Source organism: Lissotriton vulgaris, chromosome 3_2 (assembly GCF_964263255.1).
Source record: "Lissotriton vulgaris chromosome 3_2, aLisVul1.2, whole genome shotgun sequence".
NCBI lineage: Eukaryota > Metazoa > Chordata > Amphibia > Caudata > Salamandridae > Lissotriton > Lissotriton vulgaris.
Genome location: NC_141690.1, coordinates 251,950,674 through 251,976,452, shown reverse-complemented (window position 1 = coordinate 251,976,452; position 25,779 = coordinate 251,950,674).

The window sequence follows — 25,779 nt, the reverse complement described above, 5'->3', positions numbered from 1 at the left end:
TAGGGTGGGAAGTAATTTAATTATAAATAATTACATTTTTTAATTCATTTATTGGTTTTTTTGTTGAAATTAATTAATTAATTATAAAAAACGAATAATTATTTAAGAAAAATGTACTTGGTATTAATATTTAATTAATGTTCAATCATATATGGAGTATATACGTTCCCTACTGTTGCACTCTCTGGAGTGGGAATAATAATTTTAACCCCTACCCTATCCAGCGCTTTCCCTACTGTTGCACTCACTGGAGTGGGAATAGTAATTTTTACCCTCCCGCTATCCAACGCTTTCCCTACTGTTGCACTCACTGGAGTGGGAATAGTAATTTTTACCCCTACGTTATCCAACGCTTTCCCTACTGTTGCACTCACTGGAGTGGGAATAGTAATTTTTACCCCTACGTTATCCAACGCTTTCCCTACTGTTGCACTCACTGGAGTGGGAATAGTAATTTTCACCCCTACGGTATCCAGATTGAGGAACATGGCGGCGGCAGGCTAGCTGCCGCGATACCCCGCTCTGGGCTCTCGCGGAGCGTTTTGGCTTTCTACTTTTTTGACGAGGGCTAAATTCATGCGCTAGCTCGTTTAATTAGATTAGAGTACGCTGCAACCCTTTTACAGTCTCTATTTTTTTAAATGTATCTATTTATGCCGATTGTACTCACTGAAACATTGGAGCCATTAGCTCGCTCTCCTTTCAGTCTCCATGCTTGTGCTTGCTGGGGGCGTGTTTTGCTCTGGCTCTGGCTCTGGCTCGGCGTTTGCTCCCCTGTTGCCGGCTCGGGCACAGATCCTCTCCACGTCGGCACCTTGGAAGTGGCATCGAGCCGCCCTGGAGCACCGCCGCGGGAGGCAAGTTCGCTCCCTTTACAGAGACGTTTTTCCTGCGGTTGCTGGCAAGGAGAGACAACAAACGGCGGCGGCGGTGGCGGAGAGCGGGACCGCCTTCGAGAGCTCCTTGGCGCTGGCTCCCGCACTGTTGGAGGCGACAGGAGGCTTTGTGGTGTCTGACCTGACTGCAATCGAGGTGAAGGGGTGCCAAGGGGCGGAGGAGGCGGTAGCTGCTCAACTTCGGGAGGAGCTGCATGTAAATAAGTGTGTGGGTCAGTCTGTGTGTCCCGCTGTCGAACCTGCTGGACTCAAGGAAGATCGAAGATCTAAGTTCTGCGCTAGGGGCCACAAAGCAGGTTATTAGCTCTGTAAAAAATCCATACTCTCTCAGAAGTAGAACCATGACTCAATCTGAGTTAGCTACAAAATCGACCCCAGTAGTACCTAGAATGGGTCGTAGAGGGAGGAAAATAGCTAAAGCTAAAGCAGGGAGTGTACATTATAACCGAGGGGGGACAATTGCAGACAAATCAAACTTGTTTTCCGCCTCAGTTCTGGAGTCCACGCAGGTCATTGGGCAGTAGGGCTGGGACAATACTGTTGTAGGTCCTAAATTAGTAATTCCAATTAGTGCAGTATCCACTAGGTCTAGTGGTATTATTGGTGGTACTAAAAATACGCCCGCTAAGTCCTCTTCTTACCTCTCTACAGAAGCTAAGCCTAAACGATCCAAGAGATCCAAGGCAATAAAATCGGTCTTGGGTTCGGGTTCAAAGATAACACCGTCACTGCGCTCTTATTTTAAGGCAATACCCCAGGTTCTGAGCCTTGCACAGAGTAGACATATCCCTACTAGATCATCCGCAGAGACAATCTTTAGCCCAATAATAGTTGGTAATATGGCCTCAGTCTCCCTAAACTTGGAGAACACGCAGCCAGCCACTATGCTAGAAAATCCAGCAGACATTAACGACATTAATGGCGGTGATAATGCGAACACTTCTTTAAATCCTGACAAGAGTCTAGCCGCCCCATCTAGTAGCACAGGACTGGTAGACCCTGGTCTCCTTGATAGTTCTATCAACTATGTAGCAAACGCAAGTCAGGCGTTAGAGTCAGATAATCAACCTCAGATACTTGAGTTTCGTTCAATTCCAGATCAGAATATTCAGAGCACTATACTGCAATTAGCATTAAGGCATACATTATCCAACTCCTAATAAAATCTTTAAATTTAAAACATACAGAGGAGGAGCTCAACCTGGACATTCAACGGATCCACAGGGATCCCTTCAGGCGTAATCCGCAGCATGCAAAGCCCCGCAAGATTCTAGTAAACTTTCACACGTTTCAACTGAAGGATCACATTCTAAATCTGGCCCTAAAACAAAAATCTTTGAGTGGCGAAGGCTTTTCCTTTCAAGTGCGCTCTGACTTGTCGAGGGTGACCCTTGATAGACAGTGGGAGCTGGGTCGGAGGATGGAGGCATTCAGAAAATTGGGAGCATCTGTCCAGTTGAGCTTTCCTGCACCACTGAAGATCATGCTGAATAACAAAATCTTTAACGTCCGCACAGTCCAAGCAGCAGATGAATTATTGTTAAGTTTTGGCACCTCTAAAAACGGACGCTAGCTTAGTCTCAGGCCAAGAAGTTTGAGGGTTTTTCACACATAGTTGTTTATAGAGTTTACCTATTAATGAATGTATAAAAATCTTAGCTCGGTATGAACTTTTTCTAATAGAAGACATATATAATAGTTTAATTCAGAAAAGAAGAAAAGAAGACAGTGAAAAAAAATAAAAAATAAGAAGAATAAAAAACAAGGAATCACTTCAATTTCACGTAATGTTCTATTAAAAAAATATATATGTATATATTGCAACAGCAAATCACAAAGAGCACGAGTCTACGAATTCTACCCCCATAAAACCCTATAGAGATACCAGTTAATGCTATTTAATCAAATTGGAGTGCGTCCATTAATGACTCGACGAAATTAGACATATTTAGTCCTCCAATGTTCAAAACTTTAACGCCTCGCCTGAGCCTGGATAGAGTATCAGGGGTATCACAAACCGGATCTGTTCCGGTTGGTTAATCAGGGGTTCCTCAGGGTTGGGGGGGGGGGGTGGTGTTCACTTAGGAAAGGGTCAGGGAAATAAAAAATAAAATGCTTCTCATCTCTAGAATGGCGGTTGATAACCTTATAAATGAACAATGGACGAATCTTGCTCACTTTAGTAGTACCAAGGGGTATGTTTTAGCTGGACTCCTAATTATCATCATTAGATATGCCAACAGATATGTCAACTATGAGTACCATTAAGATTCTCTTCTGGAATGTTAATGGCCTGCTCACCAAACCTAGAGCCAACACAATTATACAATATATCCGTGACTTTGATGTGCAGGTCATTATTCTCCAGGAGACACACCTGGTTGAAGCTGAAGTATTGGATTTGGTAAAAAAGAACAGATGGATAGATCTATCAGTCACTACATCACAAACAGTTAATACAAGAGGGGTTCCCATTCTATTTTAAAAAAAACATCACAACAAGACTTTTGAAGCAAAAGGTCGACCCTTATGGTAGGTGGGCAATCGTGGCTGTCATGATAGGGGGAACATGCGTTACGCTGGTTGGTTATTATGGGCCTAACCGTGATGATCCATCTGCCCTGGCCACGCTGTTCTCCGAGCTTTTACATTTTCCAGAACCCATGATAATAGCGGGAGATTTTAACATTGTGCTCGATCCACTGCTAGATAAATCTCCTTCTAGTCGACAACTTGCTCACTCTAAATCTAGAGACCTTCTAATTAAAAACATGCATCAATACGGATTTATTGATATTTGGAGGGTAAGGTCGGGTCAGAAATCTGGCTTTTCCTTTAGAAACTATAAGTACCGTCACAGATCAAGGATCGATCTTATATTGGTAAACAAATGTTTGGATAAGTCAGTTAGGAATATAACTTATCTACCATCTCACCTGTCCGATCACTCGGCGATACTCTTAGACTTCGAATTGCAGTCTCAAACCCCGACAAGGTCGTGGTCAATCGACAGATCTTTTCTTACATCTCCCGAAGATTTAGAGTATGTTAAGGTGGAGACGCAAGAATTCTTTAAAATAAACATTGGGTCGGCGTGCTCTAGCTCAGAATGGGACGCTTATAAATGCTCTTTGAGAGGGATCATTAAGAATAAAACTTCGTTTCGTAAGAAACAGTACACCCAAGCGGTTACACTGATAGAGGCCAACATATCAATAGCCCAATCAGAATTAGAAAATCTAAACAACTGCTCAGAACATGTCATACATGCTAAGCAGGAGGAGCTGATGAAGCATAAAGGGCAACTGGCTTCGGTATTAAACCAGCATATTCTGCAAAGGTGGGAAGCCAGTAAATTAGCCAATTTTGAATTTGCTGAAGGGGCAGGTAAACTACTAGCCTGGAATTCTAGAACAGATCAGACGCGAAATAATATCGAGGCTATAATTACTTGCTCTGTTACAGTATCTTCGGACCCAGAAATAAGACCAGCTTTCAAAGATTTTTTCCAGGCTATATATCGAGAGGATAATAACATCACCTCTATTGATATAGGAAATTGGCTCAATAAAATTTCACTACCAGTACTCTCTACAGAACAAGTGAATTTGTTAGATCACCCTATTACGGTTGAAGAGGTATCATCTGCTATATTAAACAGTAAATCTGGAAAGGCGGCGGGCCCGGAAGCCTTCTGGCAGAGGTATACAAATATATTGCAGCTGATATCGCTCCCTTTCTCACCAAATTATTTAATCAAATTCTGGTAGAGGGCGATATACCCCCCTCATCATGGAACAAAACTTCCATCACGCTTATTTTGAAACCAGGCAAAGCATCCACCGCCTGCGGCTCGTATCGTCCAATTTCAGTTCTAAACGCTGACTATAAGATCTTCGCGTCATTACTAGCCAAGTGATTGGGGCAGGTAGCCCCCTCAGTCCTACATTCCAACCAAAAGGGCTTTGTTAAAGGTCGCCAACTCTACGAGATAATATATGACCTAATAGGCGCGATTGATATGGCAACTAATTCATCACTACCCTTGGCTATTCTCACTTTGGACGCTGCCAAGGCCTTCAACAGGGTCAATTGGAAATACCTGTCGGGGGCCTTGGAAAAATTCGGCGTAGGCCGGGCCTTCCGCAGAGCGGTGGAATTATTGTACCACAATCCTTCGGAGTCGGTCTTGGTTAATGGCGGTCTGTCGGAACCTTTTACGGTCACAAGGGGCACCCGGCAGGGCTGCCCGCTTTCGCCCCTACTCTTCGATATCTATATAGAGCCATTCGCTCAATTAATTCGTGAAGATATTAACATCGCTCCATTTAGATACAGAGATTGGGAAAAAAAGTATCTTTGTATGCTGACGATCTTATGATCTTAACATCAGATATCAGCACAGCGATTCCGACAGTCATTAATTTAGCACAACAATTTGGTAACATCTCTGGCTATGACGTTAACGCCACAAAGACTGAGATTATGGCATGGAACAGCACAACAGCACTACTCCCAGTACAACCTTGTGATAGCATGAGATATTTAGGCATAAAAATCCTAAAGGATATTAATCAGATCGCCATACAAATTCTACTCTGGTGGCTAAAGACTGTAGGGAATTAATGAATTCTTGGAGACATCTTCCATTAACGCTCCTAGGTCGATCCAACTTAGTTAAGATGTCCATTTTACCCAGGTTGACCTTTATTTTCAACAGTTTACCACTTTACTTTGAAAAAAAAATGATAGCAAAGATGCAGAGCGACATCACCTCATTTATATGGAGGAACAAGACTGCAAGAATTTCTTGGAATAAATTAAGGTGTCGTAGGGAGAAGGGGGGTTTGGCCGGCCCTGACATTCAGATCTATGCTTGGGCCTTCCAGCTGACACATGCCCGAATACTACTTAAAGCTCTATCAGATCAGGGTATCGGCTTCATGTTCTCAACACTATTAAAATGTGAAGGTTTAAACCAGATGGGATTTCTATTCAAGTTCGGAGGCCCAATATTTTTAAAGAAAATTAAGTTGAAGGTATTGCAAGGCTCTAGGTATAACCTTAGAACTATTACCAAAATAGGCTACTATTCTAACGGTTCTCCTATATGGAATCTTCCTGCTCCTCCGGGCTGGACTAAAGATGCATTGTCAAGCCCACTAAAAGATGCTGGAATTTTAACTTGGGGAGATTTGTTTTTTGAGGGGGAATGCTTACCTGGGAACACCTAGTGAGTAAGGTAGGCCCCAATCTCTCTAGACTCAAATTCCTTCATATCTCAAGTTGGGCGCTAGCACAAAAATCCTGTCCCACGTGTCGTTCACAACGGCCTTTGGGAGGCAGTAGTCAACTAGAATCTTGCTTACTTGACAACGCTCCAAAAACTAAAGAGGTTTCCCACTTTTACAACTTAATCTTAGAGGAGATAGACGGAGTATTCCACCTTCCGGAACAGTTGTGGGGTTCTTTATTGCCTGCAGTAAATGTGAATGAACTATGGGTAATATCCTGTAAAGTTCTCTGGGATATTGTTAAACCTGCCTGGCTGCGAAGAAACCACTTCTTTACCCTTCATAGGGCTTACTATTCTCCTCAGAGGTTTTCCAAATTCTCATCAGGTACACCAGTGGTTTGCCCCCGCTGTGGTCAGGTCGCAGCCTCTGATGCCCATATGTTTTATGACTGCCCACATTTAGCATCTTACTGGCAATCAATATGCAACACATTAACATCTTCTATAAGCAACACTGTGAATTAGATCTATGCCTTGTAATTTTTGGAGTAATGGACAAAAAATGTAGTGCAAATAACAACCTCTTGTTCTACTCAATGCTGGTGGCCCGTCGGGAGATCGGTAGGCGTTGGAAAGAGGCCTCTCCCCCGACACTACAAGACTGGTGTTCTTCCATGCTTCATATATCGAAATTGGATCTTTCCAGGGGTGGTAAACCTGAAAAAAGAGCTTTCTGGTTGAAACTCGATTGGTCTCAATAACTAGAGCTGGGTTTTTTTGTTTTTTTTTCCCCCAGTTCCAATGATTATTAAGCCATGTCGCACTCTCTTCGCTTTATCACGTCTGTCCTTTTCCTTCAAGGTCAATCTGTGGTAATAGCAATGGTGGAATCTGGCTAATGGCAAGCACCACTCAAATAGTACACAAGGGTTTGTGATTAATTGTGAAACTGACATGGCTGTAGGGTCCTGGCGCTCCTTCAATACGATCGACCCCTGCCAGTCTTGTACTGAGACAAGTCAAGTCAAGTCAAGTCAAAGAATTTCTATAGCGCACTACATACCCAGAGGGTCTCAAGGCGCTTAGGGAGGGGAAGAGGATTACTTGTCAAATATCCACGTTTTAAGTTGCTTTCTGAATGCTAGGTGGTTCTGGGTAAGGCGAAGGTAAGTGGGGAGTGAGTTCCATGTTTTAGCAGCCAGGTATGAGAAGGATCTGCCTCCCATGGTTGTCTTGTTGATGCGAGGTACAGTGGCGAGGGCTTGGCTGGAAGAACGTAATTGGCGGGAGGGGGTGTAGAAGGACAGTCGTGAGTTGAGGCATTCTGGTCCGATGTCGTAGAGTGATTTGTGTGCGTGGGTTAGCAGTCGGAAAGTGATCCTCTTATTGATGGGTAGCCAGTGGAGGTCTTTCAGGTGACCAGAAATGTGTTCGTTACGCGGGATGTCTAATATGATCCTGGCTGAGGCGTTTTGGATTCGTTGGAGTTTCTTCTGGAGTTTAGCGGTAGTACCTGCGTAGAGGGTGTTTCCGTAGTCCAGACGGCTCGTGACCAGAGCATGGGTGACTGTTTTTCTGGTTTCGGTGGGGATCCAGCGAAATGTTTTTTTGAGCATGCGAAGAATGTTGAAGCAGGATGAGGATACGGCGCTAACTTGTCTGTTCATTGAAAGTGAAGAATCCAGGATAACGCCTAGGTTCTGTGCGTGGTCTTTCGGGATGGGTGCTTTTCCAAGGGCTTCCGGCCACCAAGAGTCGTCCCATGCAGAGGGGGATGTACCTAAGATGAGGACTTCTGTTTTATCCGAGTTCAGTTTCAGACGGCTGTGTTTCATCCATTCGGCAACTTCTTTCATTCCTTCGTGTAGGTTAGCCTTGGCGGTGCTGGGGTCATTGGTGAGAGATAGGATCAGCTGAGTGTCATCCGCGTAAGAGATGATGTTGAGGTTGTGTTGGCGGGCGATGGCCGCGAGGGGGCTCATGTATACGTTGAAGAGGGTGGGACTGAGTGAGGATCCTTGTGGTACGCCACAGATGACTTCAGTGGCCTCGGACTTGAATGGTGGAAGGCGGACTCTCTGGGTTCTTCCGGATAGGAACGAGGTGATCCATTCAAGTGCTTTTCCTTGTATTCCGATGTTTCTGAGGCGTTGTAAAAGGGTGCTGTGGCAGACTGTGTCGAAGGCTGCAGAGAGGTCGAGGAGGATGAGGGCGACTGTGTCTCCATTGTCCAGTAGAGTTCGAATGTCGTCTGTTGCTGCGATGAGGGCGGTCTCAGTGCTGTGTTTTGCTCGGAAGCCAGATTGTGAGGAGTCGAGGGATTTGTTGGCTTCGAGGAAAGCGGCGAGCTGGTTGTTGACAGCTTTCTCGATGACTTTGGCCGGGAAAGGAAGGAGTGATATTGGGCGGTAATTTTTGAGTTCGGTGGGGTCCGCTGTGGGTTTTTTCAGAAGGGCGGTGAGTTCAGCGTGTTTCCAGCTTTCCGGGAAGGTGGCGGAGTTGAGGGAGCAGTTGATGACGTCTCGGAGGTGCGGTGCTATGACGGAGTCTGCTTTGTTGAAGATGTGGTGAGGACATGGGTCTGTGGGGGATCCTGAGTGGATGGAGTTCATCAGGCGGATGGTGTCCTCGGTGGAGATTGGGTTCCAGTCGTTAAGGGTGTTCAAGGGGGGAGAATGTTCATCATATGGTTGGGTGGGTTGGTCTCCGGGTTGGTTGTCGAAGCTGTTGTGGATGTCTGCTATTTTGTTGTGGAAGAATGAAGCTAGGGAGTCGCAGAGGGCTTGAGAGGGGGTGATGTCGTTGGAGTTTCTCAAATCACATTTTTCCTAGTCCACGGTACTAATGGGCCAGCCATGGTTGAGATGAGGAACAAAAAAAAAACCCTACGGTATCCAAGGTTTTCCCTATTGTTGCACTCATTGGAATGGGAATAGTAATTTTTACTCTGCCGCTACGCTTTCCCTACTGTTTACTCATTGGAGTGGGAATAGTAATTTTAACCTCTATGCTATCCAACACTTTCCCTACTGTTGCACTCACTGGAGTGGGAAAAGTCATTTTTACCCTTCCGCTATCCAACGCTTTCCCTACTGTTGCTCTCTCTGGAGTGGGAATAGTAATTTTTACTCTCCCGCTATCCAACGTTTTCCCTACTGTTGCATTCACTGGAGTGGGAATAGTAATTTTTATGCCTACGCTATCCAACGCTTTCCCTACTGTTGCACTCTCTGGAGTGGGAATAGTAATTCTTACCCTCCCGCTATCCAACGCTTTCCCTACTGTTGCACTCACTGGAGTGGGAATATAATGTGTACTGCTACGCTATCCAATGTTTTTTCTACTGTTGCACTCACTGGAGTGGTAATAGTAAATTTAACCCTCTTGCTATCCTATGGTAAATATATTGTATATTTTATTATTAATACTATGTTTATATATATATTTGGCATGTGAACAAGTGCTCTGGGAGCCCGAAACGCGTAATGCACTCTCGCACAATTTGAGCAAATAAAAGAAGAAACCTAACATCTGGTCCTGTGGTCTGTCTCCTGGGTTTTCGTGTCTGGATGCAAGGAGTTTTTTGTGGATATATATATATATATCCACCGCTTGGCTCCCTTTCTCTTCGCTAGGCGCTTCTTTCCCTCGGTCGCGTTTCTCCTGCGGTTGAGCCAACCGCTAACAATTTGCAACAAGTTTTCCCCGATCCCGGGGAAGGACGGAGTCGCTGAAAAAAACGGCTATGAATCGCTTACATCTGTGAAAGTTCGAAGTTTATTTCCATAAATCAAGCCAAGTCAAGTCAAGATTTATATAGCGCGCTACATACCCATAGGGTCTCAAGGCGCTTATGGAGGGGTGGGGAATTACTTGTCGAATATCCAAGTTTTAAGTTGCTTTCTGAATGCTAGGAGGTTCTGAGTAAGGCGAAGGTGAGTGGGAAGGGAGTTCCAAGTTTTAGCTGCCAGGTAGGAGAAGGATCTGCCTCCCATGGTTGTTTTGTTGATGCGAGGTACAGTGGCAAGAGCTTGGTTGGAGGATCGTAGCTGACGGGGGGGGTGTAGAAGGACAGTCGTGTGTTGAGGCATTCAGGTCCAAGTTCGTAGAGTGCTTTGTGTGCGTGGGTTAGGAGGCGGAAAGTAATCCTCTTATTTATGGGGAGCCAGTGGAGGGTTTTCAGATGACCAGAGATGTGTTCTTTACGCGGGATGTCTAGTATGAGCCTGGCAGAGGCGTTCTGGATGCGTTGGAGTTTTTTCTGGAGTTTTGCGGTGGTACCGGCGTAGAGGGTGTTTCCGTAGTCCAGGCGGCTAGTGACCAGTGCGTGGGTGACCGTTTTACGAGTTTCGGTGGGGATCCAGCGAAATGTTTTTTTGAGCATGCGAAGAATGTTGAAACAAGATGATGAAACGGCGTTGACTTGTCTGGTCATCGAGAGTGAGGAGTCCAGGATGATGCCCAGGTTCCGTGCGTGGTCTGTCGGGATGGGTGCCTTTCCAAGGGCCTCTGGCCACCAAGAGTCATCCCAGGCGGAGGGGGAGGTGCCTAAGATGAGGACTTCTGTTTTGTCGGAGTTCAGTTTCAGACGGCTGTGCTTCATCCACTCGGCTACTTCTTTCATTCCTTCGTGTAAATTGGTTTTGGCGGTGTTAGGGTCTTTGTGAGTGAGAGGATCAGTTGAGTGTCGTCAGCGTAGGAGATGATGTTGAGGTTGTGTTGGCGAACGATGGTCGCAAGGGGGCTCATGTATACGTTGAAGAGGGTGGGGCTGAGAGAAGATCCTTGTGGCACGCCACAAATGACTTCAGTGGACTCTGACTTGAATGGTGGGAGGCGGACTCTCTGGGTTCTTCCGGTGAGGAACGAAGTGATCCATTCCAGTGCTTTTCCTTGGATTCCGATGTTTCTGAGGCGCTGTAAAAGGGTACTATGACAGACCGTGTCGAAGGCTGCGGAGAGGTCGAGGAGGATAAGGGCGACTGTGTCTCCATTGTCCAGTATAGTTCGAATGTCGTCTGTTGCTGCGATGAGGGCGGTTTCAGTGCTGTGCTTGGCTCGGAAGCCGGATTGTGAGGAGTCGAGGGATTTGTTGGTTTCGAGGAATGCAGCGAGCTGGTTGTTGACCGCTTTCTCGATGACTTTGGCCGGGAATGGAAGGAGTGAGTTAGGGCGGTAGTTTTTGAGTTCAGTGGGGTCAGCTGTGGGTTTCTTCAAGAGGGCGCTGAGTTCGGCATGTTTCCAGCTTTCCGGGAAGGTTGCAGAGTTGAAGGAGCAGTTGATGACGTCTCGGAGGTGCGGTGATATAATGGAGTCTGCTTTGTTAAAGATGTGGTGAGGGCATGGGTCTGTGGGGGATCCTGAGTGGATAGAGTTCATCAGACGGATGGTGTCCTCAGTGGAGATATGCTTCCAGTCGTTGAGGATGTTCAGGGGGGGTGGGGGTCCTGAAGGGGGTTGGGAGGGTTGGTCTTCGGGTCGGTTGTCGAAGCTGTTGTGGATGTCTGCAATTTTGTTGTGGAAGAATGAGGCTAGGGAGTCGCAGAGGGCTTGAGAGGGGGTGATGTCGTTGGAGTTGGCCGAGGGGTTGGTAAATTCCTTGACGATGTTGAATAATTCCTTACTGTTGTGGGCGTTGTTATCTAGTCTGTCCTTGAAAGCGGCTTTTTTGGCGGTCCGGATCAGTTGGTGGTGTATGCGGGTGGCGTTTTTAAAGGTGTCCTTGGTGCTGGTGGTTGGGTCTTTTTTCCAGACCTTCTCAAGAGAGCGGCAGAGTTTCTTGGATTTCTTAAGATCATCGTTGAACCAGGAGGCCTTCTTGCTGCCTAGTTTGATTTGTCGTTTTTTCAGTGGTGCTAAGATGTCGGCGCTGTTGGATAACCATTGTGTGAGGTTGGTGGCTGCTTGGTCTGGGTTTGAAGAGTGGGCTGGGGGGTTTAGACGAAGCGATGAGGAGATCTGGTCGATGGTGATTTTGTTCCAGTTTCTTTGCAGAGTGGGTTGGGGGTGGTTGTTGGAAGTGGGTTTGTTGTAGGTGAAGTGAACGCAGCTGTGGTCAGTCCAAAGGAGAGCTGTGGTGTGGCTGAAGGAGACATGTTTGCTGGAGGTGAAGATAGGGTCGAGTGTGTGACCTGCGATGTGGGTGGAGGTGGTGACAAGTTGTCTAAGTCCGAGGTTGGCGAGGTTGTCCAAAAGGGTGGTGGTGTTGCGGTCGTTGTTCTTTTCAAGGTGAAAGTTGAGGTCGCCCAAAAGGATGTAATCCTTGGAGGGGAGCGCGTGTGGAGTGATGAAGTCCGTGATGTCTTCACTAAACTTTGCACGGGGTCCTGGTGGCCTGTAAAGGAGGGTGCCTCTGAGTGTGGTTTTGGGGTCGATGTGGATCTGGAAGTGAAGGTGTTCAGAGTTGGCGAGGTTGACGTCTGAGCTGGTAGAGATGCGGATGGATTTCTTATGGACGATAGCGATACCTCCTCCTGTCTGGCCGGTACGGTCTTTGCGTATGATCTTATAGTCTTCTGGGATGGCAATTGTGATGTCTGGGGCAGAAGAGGCGTTCATCCATGTTTCTGTTAGGAAGGCGACGTCCGGAGAGATGGTGTCTAGTAGATTCCAGAGGTCAATGGCGTGCCTGTGGACCGATCGAGTGTTGAGTAAGATGCATTGTAGGTGGTTGGGTTCGGATATCTGTTGTGTGATCGTAGCGGAGTTGTTGTCGGTGCCGTTGAATTTGCAGGAGTTGCATGAGAAAGGTCCGTGGGTGTGTCCAGGAGCGGCTTGGACGCAGTTGGGGGAGCGGCCTGGGTTAAGGGCTAGGAGGGTGGTGGCATCGTAAGTAATGCGGGAGGGGTGGGCATTACGAGGACCAGGGGGTCTGGCTCTGGGCGCAGTCCAGGCGCGGACGGGCGTAGACGGGCTTACCTTTGGCGCACCTTCGGCGCGGCCGTAGCGCGTGGACGCTGCGCGTGGGACCATCAGACATAAATGGACAGTGGAGGGGGCGGAGCGTGGGAGGGGGAGCTGGGAGGCGTGGGCGTAGGGGGAGGGACGGGCTGCAGGCACAACAAAATGGTGTCCAAACTGAAATGAAATGAAATGAATGAGACTTATATAGCACACGACTTACCCTGGGGCATCTCAGCGCTTGCTTAGGGAACCCGTCCTGGTATTCCCCTGTGAGATACCCTGGCAGGGAATCCACAAGGTGAAAGCCAGGCATCCCACCGCGAGGGGCCGTTGTGGAGATTAAGCAAGCTATTGCCCAGAGTCGCAGAGTGTGAACCCGTGGGTCGAGAAGGCACCGGAGCGAGAATTAACGAGTCCGTGGAATTTTTGAGCCCAAGACCCGCCGAGGCGGGGAATTGAACCCTGGTCCCGAGCCAAACTCAAGCTCCAGGTCTGCCGCCTCTAACCCCTGAGCCACACTTCTCCACAGCAACAACAACAAGAAGGACAGCACTACGCTATGGGCGCAATCAGGCAGCAATTGACCTCAGTGGGCAGTGCGGGAAGAGCGGACTAGCGGTGAAATACAAGAAAGAAAATAACAATACTTTAAATCACCATACAAAGCGATGCGGAGCACTACGCCACCGACCGGTTTCTAAATCTGTGTCCTTGATGCTATGGCAGAGGAGAGGAGCAGCGCTACGCACACAGCCATAATGTACATGAAATATGCAAGGAAAGCAGGGCGGAGCGCTACGTTACAGCTCGAATGCGAAAGCAATTTACATGAAATATAAAGCAATGAGCAATATAAAGCAATGAGAAGCAGCGCTACGATACCACAGCAGCGCTATGATGTCGGGAGGAAGGCTGGAGCGACCGCTTTCCAGGGGGTCAAATAACAAAAAGCAACCAACGCGTTTCGACAGCGTCCGCTGTCTTGATCACGGTGGATCAAGACAGCGGACGCTGTCGAAACGCGTTGGTTGCTTTTTGTTATTTGCCCCCAAATGGATTTATGGAAATAAACTTCGAACTTTCACAGATGTAAGCGATTCATAGCCGTTTTTTAAAGCGACTCCATCCTTCAAAACTTGTTGCAAAATATATATATGTATATATATATATATATATATATATATATATATATATATATATATATATATATATATATATATATATATATATATATATATATATATATATATATATGGATAAAATTCTGTTACCAGGATGAACCCACAGAAAATACGGACCACCACACGAGTTGCAGAGTGTCACAGCAGGCGTTTTATTTTACCATTTTGCAGCTGAAATTTGGCATGACGCGTTTCGGGCAGGGTCTGCCCTTGATCACATGACGGACATGCAGTATTTTTTCATTTATATAGTGCACCATCCTTCAAAACTTGTTGCAAAATATATATATGTATATATATATATATATATATATATATATATATATATATATATATATATATATATATATATATATATATATATATATATATATATATATATATAAACACCAAGTTTGCCTGCAAAGGAAGGAGCCCACAAGCAAGGTGAAATCACGGCCTCAGATGGCCTTATGGTCCTGGTAGTCACCTGTCTTACTCGAGTGAGTAGCCTGCCCCCAAGCACCTGAATAATGTCACATTAAAACCCGAGTGGGGTGTGCTGTTATGCTTCCCAATTCAAAGCTGTCCATAATCTGCCAACAAGTGCCCCTTTGCTTCCATACCGGTGGCGTTTTTAGGCGTCTCCAAGGTGGGCTTGCTGGCCTTGCTTGCATAACAGCACACCCCACTCGGGTTTTAATGTGACATTTTTCAGGTGCTTGGGGGCAGGCTACTCACTCGAGTAAGACAGGTGACTACCAGGACCAAAAGGCCATCTGTTTGGCAACGCCCACTGAGGCGGGAAGTATGTTGCTGCCTGATAAAAAACGCTTGCCTCCAAGTACAAGCCCAAGCCTCTGATGAAGTAAGGCTACAAAACGCGTCAGGCTGGACTTTGATGCTGCTGCTGGAAATTTGCATCCATTTCACTGTTGCTTCCAACAGGAATAAAAAGCCGTGATTTCACCTTGCTTGTGGGCTCCTTCCTTTGCAGGCAAACTTGGTGTATATATATATATATATATATATATATATATATATATATATATATATATATATATATATATATATATATATATATATATATATATATATATATATATTCACTGAAAAAACCATAGGTTTTAGCCCATATATAGTTAGGGATTAGCATTTACAAAACCTTAATTTACTCGCACAAAACCATAGAAATTCGCATATATAGTTAGATGCAATAACTATATATCGCGCACCCGCAACCCACTGCTGATGATGTCACATATTACATCATTCATGACATGGTCAGTGACATCACTGATGACATCACTGATGACATCTCAAATGACATCACTGATGACATCACTGATGACATCTCACATGACATCACTGATGACATCACTGACATCTCAAATGACAACATCCAGTGACTGTATGTTTCTGTAAAGTTAAAATATGTCTTACATATTGAAGAATGAGTGGATGTATAAGTGTTTGGATGAAGGATTTAGTAGGTGCATGACTGACTGTATGAGAGAATGATTAAATGTGTCTCACTGAGTGCATGGGTTAGTGACTAAACTGTCTTACTTTGTGCATCATTATTACTGTAGTTCTGTAAACTGCTGCATGTGTTGATCAGTAGCTATATGAGTAACTATATGGGTTATTGATTGGTTGCCCAAATATTTGTATGGGAGACTGAGTGTGTGTGGGGGGGTGGCTGGGAGGTGTGTGACTCTGTGCATAGATGTGTGAGCAGTTGATTCAGTAGATGTATGGGTTCAAAAGTGCATGTGAAAACAGCTGTATGGGCGGTTGACTATCAGCATGAGTGCATTGGTGAGTAATTGGATTTCTCAGTGCTACATGTCAAAGTAAGTAGATATGTAAAACACAGTACATGTAAGAGTTGACATATATAAATAACTGTGCATAAGAGCCAGTGAATGTGTGAGTGGCTGTATGGATCATTGTGAACTTGTATCACATCACATCACATCACTCATCACAGTCCGGCTTCCGAGCCAAACACAGCACTGAAACCGCCCTCATCGCAGCTACAGACGACATTCGAACTCTACTGGACAATGGAGACACATTCGCCCTCATCCTCCTCGACCTCTCCGCTGCCTTCGACACAGTCTGTCATAGCACCCTTTTACAGCGCCTCAGAAACATCGAAATCCAAGGAAAAGCACTGGAATGGATCACCTCGTTCCTCACCGGAAGAACCCAGAGAGTCCGCCTTCCACCATTCAAGTCAGAGGCCACTGAAGTCATCTGCAGCGTACCACAAGGATCTTCACTCAGCCCCACCCTCTTCAACGTATACATGAGCCCCCTCGCGGTCATCGCACGCCAACACAACCTCAACATCATCTCCTACGCCGATGACACTCAACTGATCCTATCACTCACCAGAGACCCTAACACTGCCAAAACCAACCTACATGAAGGAATGAAAGAAGTAGCCGAATAGATGAAGCACAGCCGTCTGAAACTGAACTCAGACAAAACAGAAGTCCTCATCCTAGGCACCTCCCCCTCCGCCTGGGATGACTCTCGGTGGCCAGAGGCCCTTGGAAAAGCACCCATCCCGACGGACCACGCACGGAACCTGGGCGTCATCCTAGACTCCTCACTCTCGATGAACAGACAAGTCAACGCCGTTTCTTCATCTTGCTTCAACATTCTGCGCATGCTCAAAAAAACATTTCACTGGATCCCCACCGAAACTAGAAAAACGGTCACCCACGCTCTGGTCACGAGCCGCCTGGACTACGGAAACACCCTATACGCCGGTACCACCGCTAAACTCCAGAAAAAACTCCAACGCATCCAGAACGCTTCAGCCAGGCTCATATTAGACATCCCGCGTAAAGAACACATCTCTGGTCACCTGAAAAACCTCCACTGGCTCCCCGTCAATAAGAGGATCACTTTCCGCCTCCTAACCCACGCACACAAAACACTTTACGAAATTGGACCTGAATGCCTCAACACACGACTGTCCTTCTACACCCACTCCCGCCAGCTACGATCCTCCAACCAAGCCCTTGCCACTGTACCTCGCATCAACAAAACCACCATGGGAGGTAGATCCTTCTCCTACCTGGCAGCTAAAACCTGGAACTCACTTCCCACTCACCTTCGCCTTACTCAGAACCACCTTGCATTCAGAAAGCAACTTAAAACGTGGATATTCGACAAGTAATTCCCCACCCTTCTTCAAGCGCCTTGAGACCCTCTGGGTATGTAGTGCGCTATATAAATATCTTGACTTGACTTGACTTGACTATAAGAGAGTAAATATGTGTTAGTATATGTTTGATTAAGTAAGGTGTGTATAACTGTATAGTTGAGGAAATGGAGGTGTGATTGATTCTTTGCATGACTGACTAGGTGTGTGAGTAACTCCATGGATGAATGACAGTCTGTGAGAGTCTGTTTACACTGATTGTATCTAAGGTTATATTAGAGTCTGAAGAGGTTGATCGTATTATCACATAAATGATATCATCAGTGATGTGATCAGTAATGACAAATGAGATGTTATCAGTGATTTTATCAGTGATGTCATTTGAGATGTCATCAGTGATGTCATCAGTGATGTCACTGACCATGTCATGAATGATGTCATTTGAGATGTCATCAGTGATGTCATCAGTGATGTCACTGACCATGTCATGAATGATGTAATATGTGACATCAGGATACGTGGTGTGGCAGGGAGACTCCCTGCTACAAATGAGTGCGCTGTTTTTCAATGAAACACAACGGTTTCTTCTCCACTTTTTTCAAAATATCATATTCGAATTATTCCATATATAATCGATCAATAATCCATGCTAGATCTGTATTTGATTTGTAGTTTTATTTCACAATTTCATGTAAGATAAATTTTGAAACAGTAGAGATGAATTTTTATCTGTTTTCTTAATGTGTACATTAGTCCGTGAAACTTTACTCGATAGTCATCTCTTGACTTTTGGCGCGCAAAATTGTGAACGCCGAGACGCCAGTATACTCTGCGCTACAGACCGGACGGTCGAATGTAAGTTGAACTGAAAAACGAGCGGATGTTTTTGATGTCTAGCACAGTTAAGAGATCGTGTACTACCAGTTCATGTGCTTTTAAACCATAGCGATATACCTACCAGTCCGAATTGAGGAAAGTGCAACTGTATTGCTTTCATGTATTAATATTGAGAAGTCAGACATAGATTCCAGGTTTGAGAATCAAAGTTAGTACATATATCGTTATATTGATTATGTATACATTGGACAGTGAATTAATTGGTCCTGTTTCCTTTCATTCCTTAGTCCCCTGATGAAGGGTCCAATGTATGAGACCCGAAATGCATTGGGAACATAAGATGTTTTGATGATTGGCAAATTATCTTACATGAAATTGTGAAATAAAACTACAAATCAAATACAGATCTAGCATGGATTATTGATCGATTATATATGGAATAATTCGAATATGATATTTTGAAAAAAGTGGAGAAGAAACCGTTGTGTTTCATTGAAAAACAGCGCACTCATTTGTAGGAGGGAGTCTCCCTGCCACACCACGTATCCTGTTATTGCAAGACAAGGGCTAGGGCGCCTTGTGACATGAGTTGCGCTATCTAAGAACTACTACAATACATGTTCATAAAACTTTACCACTACAGAGTGCACCAGGATAACAAGCTTCCAGTAATATGTGACATCATCAGCAGTGGGTTGCGGGTGCGCGATATATAGTTATTGCATCTAACTATATATGCGAATTTCTATGGTTTTGTGCGAGTAAATTAAGGTTTTGTAAATGCTAATCCCTAACTATATATGGGCTAAAACCTATGGTTTTTTCAGTGAATTTCAATGGTTTTTTAATAGCAAATATCAAAAGCTGTCAAATGTCAAGTACGTGATAGGTAAAAACTTTTTCGTGTTTATGCACGCTGATGTGCTTTGAACGCTGCCCCCCCCCCACTCTTTTCTCTTAGTAGTACTCTCTCTTTGCAGATAGTGAAGGGTAGTTAACGCAGGCCTTTGCCCCCGTTGTAATCTGTCGTGCCTGCTTGTCTCTCCATTTGATTGATTGTTATCCAAGCATTTACTGTTTTAGAATTGATTCTCTTTGGTTCATTCTCTATTTACAAACAAGCACAAAGTCGCAATACTCTGTTTAGTCTTTGCAGATAGTGAAAAATCGTGTAAAAAAACAAAAGTAATCGAGCAAAATCAGTAGGCCACTAATGGGATCTCTTTTTGACCTCGCTAAAATAGAAATATTAGGAACAACCCTTCATGAGAAATACGAAAATAGTGAGATGAACTGAGCTCCACACCATGATGGCTGCAAGACAGCTCGGCTCCGCCACCCACCCCGCCCAAAATAACGATAAACTCTATGCAAATATTATAAATATATACAACACACCAGCAAAGTAACAGGGTAAAACATTTTATTAAATAACTATTTACATAACTATTTTATACTTTTTGTTGCCTGATCCGGCTAGCTCAATCGATCGAGCATGAAACTCATGCACTCTGATAGCAAGCGTTGCTGCTGATGCTATGCAGACAAAAACTGGTTTTCAGTTTGTACATTCTTCAAGATTTTTCCATCCAAGGCTGGTTGAGAGTTTGTAGAACGATGGCTTCAGATTTTCAACATACAGTGTGGTGGCGCGGACTGGGAGGGGGCGCTTGACTCCTGCCCCCTCCCCAAGTCGTGTTGCCCTGGTGTGGCCTAAGATCGCCCCCGACATAGGCGGCCGGCTCCCGGGGTCCGGCGGAACTTTTTGCCTTTTGATGACTCTTCCATTCTGGACCTTGTCCCACAATCCGTTTGACCTGAAGACACGCTGTAGTGGGGCGCCCCTTTACCGTTTCAGTTGCCATTCCGCCCGCTTTTGCTACACTGTGCCTCTTCCGCCATTCACCTGTTTACCGCCTGCTCTTGCGACTACAGCGTCTCGCTCACCATGTAGTTGAGTTGCTCCCGCTCTTGCGATGCAGCGATAGGCGGCTGCCACAGGACTCTCAAAATGGCGGCCGGCTCTTCAGATTTGGGCGTGGTCCACTAAAATGGCCCTGGGACACCTTGGAACTCGGACGCTTGTCTGCTAGGGCTTGGGCCCCATTCTCGAAAGGGTCCACTGAGCCTTGAAGATTCTACAAAAGTCTTGGGGGCCCCCGACTCCCGCAGGCTTCTGGTGGGGAGCGGCTGCCATGATTGCTCGTGGAATGGCCACAACTGAGCTACGAGAGGGTGGTGCTCTCATGCTGACGCCAGCTTCAGTCTGAAACATCCAGAAACACTGTAGACTACCAATTCGATCAGTTCCGGTAGCGCCCCAACGTGACCCGGTAGGGAAGAACTTGCCCTCGCCTCTTTGACTGATGGTTCTTGTTGCCTGTCCCTTCTGTTGTCATTTAACAGAACTTTTTAGACTGCTGAAAGGGGTTGTGTTTCGACCGCTGGTTGGTGGAGACATTTTGACTATATTCTGGACCTACGTTGTCGCGTAATGCGTTATATGACATGCCGCGTTAGCGCACCCGGAAGTGCTCCGGTGCGCGAAGCGCAGCTTCCCGGAAGCGATCCGGGGCGCGGCGCGCAGCGCGTAACGTAAGCATAACAGGTCATGTAACTTGTTTATAAAACTTTTCATTGGTTCATTTTACTTTTGTTATTCTAATGATGAAAGGCTTGGTCATATGACCTAAAATTTACGCCATTTATTGCTTTCGAACATTATTTTTTCTTAAACATATATGTTATAATGTTCCAGGCTAATGTACTTTCCCGGAAAATTTACAACTGTCCTGCAAGTAAAATATATTCCTTTTTCTAGAAAAAGGGCGTTTCTTCGTCCCATGACGGAGCCGTTGAGCAAAAGAGGCTCAGCCTGCTGTCTTAGTCGCCGATACGCCTGAATATCAGATTCTTATCGATCACTTTATGTTGCAGGAGTAGAAAACACAACAGCCCTTGACCATTTATCTTTACTGCGTTCCTGCGTATTATACCTTTTATCCGTCATGTAATTGGACTGCTTTATTTCACTTGCCTTTTACTGATTCGAAAACAGTGACTAAAATTAAAAACTTTACCAATGTAAATACTACTACCATGTTTTGTTTTAAAAACCTTCATTGTGAAAATGTCAGTATACAAATACGGGCCTATAACCACGTGGGCCGGCCACGGAGCAAACTGGAATCGTATATGATGAGGAGACATTTACACTGTAGAGGAACGTAACGAGCGGGCCATTAGGTTGCAAGAACTAAGGTGTCTAACAGTTGCGGAATCGGTGGATGTACATTTTGTAATTAAAATACGACAGGGCCACTTACAATAAAATTATCTAGATTTACATTTGTGGGAAAGTACCATGGGTGACGTTAATTCGAACTTTCAATAGTACAGTAATCAATAACACATCAGAACTTAATATCAATAGGGATGTCGAAATATTCAATCAATTCTCGTCCCCGCCCGCCATGTGCTTCAAAACTGCATACGTATCTCGTGATATCAAGGTTGTGCAACCAGTACACAACAAGGAGTTACGAGTCCCATTTATACCGGCGCCATTTTGGGCGAGACCGGGCAGGGTTCAGGATATAGTCAAAATGTCTCCACCAACCAGCGGTCGGACCAGAACCCCTTTCGGCAGTCAAAAAAGGTTCAGTTAAATGACAACAGAAGAGATAGGCAACAAGAACCAACAGTCAAAAGAGGGGAGGGCAAGATCTGAAGCCATTGTTCTACAAACTCTCAACCAGCCTTGGATGGAAAAATCCTGAAGAATGTACAAACTGAAAACCAGTTTTTGTCTGTATAGCATCAGCAGCAACGCTTGAGTCAGCTTTGTGTGAAGCCGCCATTTTGATTCAATCAATAGCGTCCCCCTGCACACATTCAGGGACCTGGTCGTGTCTTCAGGTCAAACGGATTGTGGGACAAGATGCAGAAAGGAAAAAAGTTCCGCCAGACCTCAGGAGCCGGCCGCCTATGTCATGGGCGATCTTTGGCCACACCAGGGAAATAGTGAAGCTGCAGCAGGTGCAAATAAGCTTCAGACAGTGTTACAAGCGCTGCTCAGAACTCTCAACTATGACACCACCTCCGTGCCATCCGGATCTTGGCGCCTTGTGCTGGTTTCGACCTATTCACACATCGGTCCGCTACTGACACCACCTCATAGGCCAACGGGGCACCCCACGCCGACTTTCGGCGCAGCATTGTAGGATGGCCACACCAGTGCGGCAACTTGCTAGACACCACCTCGGTGCCATCCAGATCTCGGCGCGTTGTGCTGCCTTCGGCCTACTGTAGCCGCAAGTGCGGACGCAACTCAGCTGGATAGCGAGTGAAACACCAAGGGGCGCCCCACTGCAGCCGAGGAGCCTCCATCTTGGGGGCGACGCACAGCATCCCATTGCTTTCCAATGCAGTCAGATCCTCAAACAGCCCCCACTGACTGACGCGACCTCACAGGCCAAACGGGGCGCCCCACGCCGACTTTTCGGCGCAGCATTGTAGGATGGCCACACCAGTGCGGCAACTTGCTGGACACCACCTCGGTGCCATCCGGATCTTGGCGCGTTGTGCTGCCTTCGGCCTATTTGCACATCGGTCCACTACTGACGCCGCCTCACGTGCCAACGGATTTTCTACGCTTTTTATAGCAGCTCGTAACGTAAGCATAACAGGTCATGTGACTTCTTTATAAAACTTTTCATTGGTTCATTTTACTTTTGGTTTCCTAATGATGGAAGGCTTGATCATATGACCTAAAAATAACACTTTTCATTGGATTAAAAAAAAAATGTTCCCAAACGATGAAAGCCCCACCTTGTTTCTGGATGTTTCAGACTGAAGCTGGCGTCAGCATGAGAGCACCACCATCTCGTGGCTCCGTCGTGATCATTCCGCGAACAATCATGGCAGCCGCTCCCCACCGGAAGCCTGCAGAAGTCGGGGGCCCCCAAGACTTTTGTAGAATCTTCAAGGCTCAGGGGACGCTTTCGAGAACGGGGTCCAAGACCGAGCAGACAAGCGTCCGAGTTCCAAGGTGTCCCAGGGCCATTTTAGTGGACCAGGCCCAAAAAGGAAAGAGCCTGCCGCCATTTTGAGAGTCCTGTAGTAGCCGCCTATCGCTGAACCGCAAGAGTGGGCACAACTCAGCTGAATGGCGGATTTTGGCACAGTGTACCAAAAGCGGGCGGAATGGCAACTGAAACGGTAAAGGGGCGCCCCACTACAGCAGACGAGCCTTCACCTGGGGAGGCCCGTTCACGCCGCCTCACAGTGAGAATCCCCTCCCCAAGCACAATACAGGATGGTTATCAGATAGTAGGAACGCGTGTGGTGTGACGGATCTCATCGGGTGGGGGCCTTGATCTACTGTAACTCCTTTGAAGAGGTGTGATTCTCTACAGCTGGGGCCATAAACTACATCTGCAGGGCTAGGTGATAGCCTGGGACCGGCCTGGACAATCGGACACAGAGGAAGAGGAGTGTCAGAGGGTGCGGTAGTGAATAGGGTGAAAGGGAGGTGTCGGGCGGGCACAGGGTGTGATTCTCAGAGAAGAACAGAGCAGATGGGAGGAGGTTTCTGGCCCATGCATGAGAGAGAGAGCGGGGTGACCAGTGCGTGGGGGAGATGCTTGCGAGTGTGGGGAGCCATGCTGAGGATCGGCGGCCTGCAGAGAGTGGGTCTGGTCAAGGCATCTAAAATGGCTGCCGTGCTCAACAAAAGTGTGGCATTGCAAAAAAGGCAAGATGGCGCAAACAATGTTTATCAATAAGGATTAATTTATAACAATTATTTTTTACAAAATATTTACTCGCAGTGACAAAATGGCGGTCAACAGTTCCTGATTTCCAAAGAAATCGAACGTTAACAGACGTCACGCAGCAAAAAAAAAAACGCTCACGCACAGCCGCTGGAAGACATGTATCAACATATATGAGCCTCCTCAGCCACCCTCAGAAAACATAAGGGGTCAGGATACGTCTCCCGTACCCCCTTATACCTAGTAATTTAATTAAATCGAAACACAAAATGGCGAATTCACGTTTCGCTAACAGTTTGCGACCCGGTTCGCGAACCGAGAAGCGCTTCTACCGCGAAAAATCAAATTTTTATTATTTGCCCCACGGGACCCTTTAATAACCCCAACATCATTCCTAGGGGGTCAAGAGGGGTCTACCTTGCCCCCTTTCATTAAATTCCCCCTTCGTTTTTCTCCTCCTCTTGTCTCTCGATCCTACCGAGAGACAAGATGGCGGCCGCACCGGACTGTTCAGAATGTTGACAAACATCGGAGAGCCAATCAGCTTCGCTACGCAAAGCTCCGTTACGCGAAAAGTACGCGATCTGGAGCGCTATCTGGGACGCTGTCACAGATATATCTGTTTTTTTTAAACGTTAATTTCTCAAAATCCACTGGAGCACATATATTGAGACCCAGCAAAGGCACCTCGGGCTAACAGTCCCTATAATTTTGCCAAGTTTCGTGTAAATCCATTCAGCCGTTCGAGCTAAAAGTGAGGCCAAAGGCCCTATGGAAAAATGACCCTTTAATAACCCCAACATCATTCCTAGGGGGTCAAGAGGGGTCTACCTTGCCCCCTTTCATTAAATCCCCCCTTCGTTTTTCTCCTCCTCTTGTCTCTCGATCCTACCGAGAGACAAGATGGCGGCCGCACCGGACTGTTTAGAATGTTGACAGACACCGGAGAGCCAATCAGCTTCGCTACGCAAAGCTCCGTTACGCGAAAAGTACGCGATCTGGAGCGCTATCTGGGACGCTGTCACAGATATATCTGTTTTTTTAAACGTTAATTTCTCAAAATCCACTGGAGCACATATATTGAGACCCAGCAAAGGCACATCGGGCTAACAGTCCCTATAATTTTGCCAAGTTTCGTGTAAATCCATTCAGCCGTTCGAGCTAAAAGTGAGGCCAAAGGCCCTATGGAAAAATGAATGGGAAAAACGCGTTTTGGGACCCCCCTTTTTTCTCAGCCCCCCCTTGACGAAACCCCCCCAAATTTTCAGGGGCTGCTCAGAAACAAAATGTGCCATTTTCCTGAAAATTTCAGCCGATTCCGTCCACAAACGCCAAAGTTATTAGACATAGAATTTTCAAAAGTTCCATAGAGAAAAAATCTTAACTATATATACCTACTGGCGACCGCCAGTAGGTAATATATATATATATATATATATATATATATATATATATATATATATATATATATATATATATATATATATATATATATATATATATATATATATATATATATATATATAAAATTATTTTTAAATTATATTAATTATCTATTAGTTTTAATGTTATTTAAGTATTTTAAGAATTTTTAAGTTAGCTATATTTATTATTTTATTCATTTTAAATTACTTTTAACTATTTTAAAAAGTCGATATTTTGACTATATATTTTTTACATCGATATTTTTGATTCAATATTTTTCTGCTTACCTGTTTGGAGATAGGAAGTCGATATTTTGGCATTCTATATGTTTAACTCGATATTGTGTCAGTGATCCGTATTGATCAAT